The 5,809-nt window shown below is 32.9% G+C and overlaps 1 pseudogene; it reads right to left on the bottom strand.

Annotated features, from left to right (window-relative positions):
- Window positions 1-1,161: 1,161 nt before the first annotated feature.
- On the bottom strand, window positions 1,162-5,208 carry LOC141655598 (GDSL esterase/lipase At1g71250-like; annotated as a pseudogene).
- Between the last annotated feature and the right edge of the window lie 601 nt (window positions 5,209-5,809).

Raw genomic sequence — 5,809 nt, 5'->3', positions numbered from 1 at the left:
TTCCACACCGCCACTGGGGGACCGCAGCCGTTCCCACCTAAGCCCCACTCATCGTTACCGAGCGCAAACCCATGTTCCTTAATGAGCACATCCCCTCTTGTGGCGGGTAACACAAGGGGCAAATAAAGGGTGTGAAGCCACTCCCGCAAGTGACTCCACTCAGCCGAGGGCGCACCTCGTGAACCATCGACAAACAACCACAACCAATTTACAATACCAACAACAATACCAAATCCAATTAGACAACACAACCGACATACTTAACAATCAACAGTACTGAGTAGGGAAACCTATAAAAGGCAATGGATCCTCCTTGTTTAGTTCGATCGAGAGATTCATGATCGATGACCCCTGAATCATCAACCCCATAAAAGGTACGACTTTCTTCTATCGAGTTGATATCGACGATCTCTGAACCGGAGGAATCATTGCTAATTGTGGTGGTAATGGTATTGAATCTATTGCTAGAATTGGTACTTTGACTTGTTAGAGCCAATGGTGAGACATTGTCTTTAGACTCGGGTTGAATGCTTACTGGAATATTAGTTTCTTGTACTAAGGGCGTTGCCTCGTTTAATACCGAGCTTGATAAAGGAGCGGGGATAGTATGAAAATGAAGTGTAGCCTACTCATCATTTTAAGAAAAAAACATGCTCTTATGTTTTCGAAGTAGTCATTCATGTGTTACACTCTGGCTATAAGTACTTATGATTTATGTTTTTTATTAAGTGAGGGAGGACTTGTCAATGCAACACTAAAAGCAAGTAAAATGGTAGTACTTAGTATTGTGTTTGTCAATAAGAACATTAAAAATAAAGTTATTCCAGTGTGAGGTGTTTTTGGGTTTGTCGAATTAATAAACTAAGTTTCGTGATTATTGTTAAAAGGTAAAATAAATTAATTGGGAGAAATAAATTAGTAATTGGTCTAATTAAGAACAAAATAAAAAGTTCTTTTATTAAGATCAAATGTTCTTATACTTGGGGTTGGTAAATAATGACAGGACACATAAGACCTTTTTACTCTATAAAGTCCATCAATTTCATTTGCTCTGATATTTTATAATTTCATATTCTACACGAAACTCGTGCATAATCTGCCACACACTAAAGCAAATTATTACATTTAACTGGAGTATAAATTATTCAATAAAGGGAGAATTTAGATCTTGAGTTGAGCCATCTGTTTGAGATTAATGGGGTAAGACTCATTTTGTTGGCCATTGTAAGCCTTCAAAGCTAGAATCCGATGAACAACTTGTGATGGATGAAATGCATCCCAGAATGCATATTGGTCTCTGTTTAAACATGGTATTAACAAAGGTAGACACATTTTTTCCGCATTGTTCACCCCAACTCCACAACATGCTCTTTCGATCACTGACAATCCTGTCATACACAAATAAATATTGCAAAAATATTAGGTAAAGCTAATTTTTATCATTTGAACATAAATATACTGATTACGATTGCATTAACCTCGATCTTGACTTGCCATCTTAACATAAATACTCCCTCCTTTTTTTTCACTTCTCAAAATATGTGGGGAGAAACGATCCTTTAAAATTTGAAACAAAATCTTCTGAAGTTATGTTGAACTAACCTAGAACGTTAGACATGACTTAAAATAACCATGCATAACCCGACCAAAACACAACCAGATCCGAAAGACTTGACTAGAACCTGGCCCAAATGACCTGTCTAATGCCAGTTTCTTGAACTATATATTTCAGAGACATCTAGGTTAATTAAACTGAGGCTAAACTTAATCGACTATAGAGTGTGTGTTACCAATGAACCTAAGATTATTGGCCAACTCTCAATTTATTTTACTTGTTTTAGGAAACTAAATAATGAAAATTAATGATGGCGTATTTCAAATCAATTAATACTCGTTTGTATTATTTTCATAGCCGTACCATATGTAACCGGATGAGCAAGTATATCCATGATCGCCGCGAAAGTGTCGCCAAAGACAAAAGTGGCATTCGGGTGGGTCGTATTAAGTTGATCAACAAGGTTTTTTAACCTTGCGTTGAACATTTGGGGCGCATCATTGCTGAAATCAAGGCATTTACCAGCAGGAAGTCGGGCTACAGTTTTTTGAGAAGGGGTGCAACCAAGAGGCCCTACTCCCGCTAAGAAAAACTTTCTCAATCCTAGATCGTATAGTGCCTGTATGATTAAAAGTAAAAACTTCAGTAATATATGTCAATTTAGCTAATTTGGCAAATTGAAAGGCTAGAGTTCATACAATATACTCCGTATTTGATTGTAGTTTGTCTCAATAGTAATCAAATATTTTGGGCTCGTGTATTATCTCAATGACAATCAAATTGTCTATGGCATTATGAATAATGATAAACAATTCAATTGTATGTGTTTACTATTGCTTCATATCACAAACAATTTAATGAGTCATGTTATTTTTGTATTGCAGTCACGGTTGGATTCACTAGAGTGAGGTGAGTTTTGGATGGCCTGTGATAAAACTTTGTCGGGAAAGGAAAAATAACTAAAAATGTGTTAAATGTTATTACTCTGTAAAATAAAAGGTCCCTAAATACATGAAAGATTATTTTTTTAGGCATAAGGTCTTTACTGCGGATTGATCACTTTTGACACACTTTCTACATAGTTAGTCTTCTTAAAAGTATACTTGTAATTTTATACTCCCTCCGTCCCGGTCAATTGTTGTCCTTTCGTTTTGGCACAAAGACCAAGGAATGAGGAGAAGACCAATAACTAAATGACAAGTGGAACAAATTGAATGAGAATGATCAAATTACTCATCAAGTTCATTCTTAAAATAGAAAGGACAACAAATGATTATTGAGACACCCCAAAATGGAAAAGGACAACAAATGACCGGGACAGAGGGAGTATATCATACGGAGTATTATGCATCTTTCAGTTGACACGTCAACAAATATCATTTTTGCTTCATTTCTCTACTTCATTTTGAAATATTAAAAGGGAAAAGTACAGAGCATGAGAAAGATGATCTTCATTATTCTAGACGAACTCGACCACCCTCTTATAATCGTATAATTGATTAAACTTGAGTCTTGTTGGCATTTGTTTACAAAATAAGGTAAATTGTAAGTGTAAAGGAAAAACTTAAAGGGTAAATCGTAAGCATAATTACCAAAACTTGCTTAGAATATTGGTTGATGACAATATCAGCATACTTATCAGGCTTGAATTTGGAGCTTGTGCGGTAAGAAGGATTGAGGTAATTATTGATATAGTCATTGCTTCCAAGTATAATAACTGCCAGCGCCTTTGATAAATAATCTACTAACTTATCATCATTCATTTGGTTCAACAATTGATCTTTCGTGATGTTAAAATTCTCAACCTGTTGTCTAAAGCTAAACCTAGCCCCCTGCCATATATCACACGTATGATCTTATTTAACTAATCAAAATCAATATGTCAAAATTCTGAGGTTAAACATATTTCGCAAATAAGCAAATATACATAAATCTGTAGGCAAAAGATTTTTACTAAATTATATTTTCGACCAAAAGTAGTACTCCCTCCAAATTAAAGTGTTTGCCCATTTCATTAAAATACAAGACTCATATAATAGGGAAATAGGGCAAACACTTTAATTCGGAGGGAGTATAAGAATGTAAAAAAAAACTAAGGAAAAAGTTTGGTCAGATTGATTATTAAAAAAAAAAAAGTATTATTTGCCTCATTGAAATTAAGAAAATGGCTCCTTAGGTGAAAAATCTTGCATCATCCACTACTATAAAAGATTATCAACTACGTATATTTAAAAAGAAATTGTACATAAACAACCGAGATACTTAAATAAAAAAAATTGTAAACTGGGATAAAGAAAATCGATCAGAGAAATGTCTCTTAAGTGAAAAATCCTACATCCACCACTTATAATAGATTTTCAATTTGCTTATACTTAAAACGGAAATGTTAAGAAATAACCGGAGCACTTAAATAAAAACAATGTAAATAATGACTCGCATATAGAAATTGAATCGAACAGATTCTTTCCTTTTTCTTTTTAAAATAAAAAAAATTTGTATTAGGACTCTCTAATCTTTTAATTTGTGTTTCAACGTTCTTTTGAAAGAAACCAAAATGATATGAGAAATTTAAAGAATATTTTACCAGTGCTTGCCCACTTTCTTCGAGGATTCCTCCAAAGAAATGATGCATAGTTTACACCATATATGATGTCTCTATCCGTAGAAAAAGGATTGGCGTAAGGTGGGATATAAGGAATCCCTATTAGTTCAGCTGCACGCAAAAATGGTAGTTTATTTTTCGGCTATATTAGAATAAAATTGTTGTTCAAGGTTGTTTTTCCTATTAATTTAGTTTGATCGTCCCATAAAAAAAGTCAATATCAATAATGTATTTTCAAGAATTTACAAGGTTTCTTCTTTAAATTCTTAGGTGAAAAATTCATGTTGGATTTGGCCGAGCTTGTGTTCAACCCAAGCCCACATTTAATCACCTTTATAAAAAATTATTGAAGAAATATCTCAATCCAAAACTCCCATAAATAGTTAAACTCATTTGATTGTATTAATCATTGTCATCTTATACACTCCGTGATTAATAATTAATATATATAATAGAGCACTAGAGTCCATTGATCTTTCATCTTATTTGCAGTGAGCAATTTTTTTTAAAAAAAAAAAAATTAACGTAGATCTAGAAGGTATAAAGCTAGTCTAATATGAAGTGGCTAAGCTACAAGGCGATACTTGGATATGTAACCTATTTTTCATAGAACTTTATATAAACACGGGAAGTGATTGATCTAAACACACTTAATGAATATCAAAGTAAATTTGTTATCTTAAAACTATAGATCTAAAGTTTATGGATAAATTGACGGAAAACATGCATGTTTTCAACCATAAGTTGATAAGGAGTAAACAAAATTAGAAGTGTTAGACTTACATAAATAGTCGATAATGATTTTGCCATTACTAAATCTTCCTGTAGGCCCTAAATAAAAATCAATCCCATAAGGATAAAAGTTTGCCTTTGCACGAGCATCAATGTAATTGTTATTTCCATTATCAACTAGTGAATCTCCAAACACATACATGGCTGTAAATTGTTGGTTGCCTACAACTTTGACATGCAAAAATCCAAAAATCATAACACAAATATTAAGCCATTTCAATAAGTCTAGCCTTATTCTATTACCACACAAATTTTCCATCTTCGAAATTATCTTTTTGTATATAAATTTATCTAATTGCAAGAAATATAATTAACAAATGTATGAGGTTCATTTCTAAAAATGAGCTTTTATAATGGGGAACCATCACAAATTCTTACTTTTATTCCCAAATTTTCTCAAACTTTTGTTATCACTTTTTCCTCATTGTTAGAACTTTTTCAACCTATAATGTGGAAAAAAGGGTAATGGCATACATTACAAATAGTATGGTTCACAAAATCTGTGGATTATGGTGTCCAATATATTAATCAAAGGTAATTATTGTTAGATGCATTATTTCTTGAACGTAAAGTAAATCTATGGGAGGCATAATGCATATATGCTAGTATGCTACATGCTATTAACAAATTATTCTCACAAGAACAAGCAAGCAACAAAAAAACATGTCCTTCTTAGAAAGCATGTTAGACATGCAACTGTTCAAGGAAACAAGCTTATAATCAGGGCCGTCTCTGACATTTCGGGGGCCCTGTGCGAGATTTACAAAATAGGCCCCTTAATTATTAGTAATATACTTTATATTTTATAAGAACATAAAATAATTTTTAAATAAGGATTGAAATCTAATTTTACAAAAAAA

This window comes from Silene latifolia, chromosome 5 (genome assembly GCF_048544455.1).
Source record: "Silene latifolia isolate original U9 population chromosome 5, ASM4854445v1, whole genome shotgun sequence".
NCBI lineage: Eukaryota > Viridiplantae > Streptophyta > Magnoliopsida > Caryophyllales > Caryophyllaceae > Silene > Silene latifolia.
The sequence above is the reverse complement of the archived record's forward strand: the minus strand, read 5'-3'. Positions and strand labels throughout refer to the sequence as shown.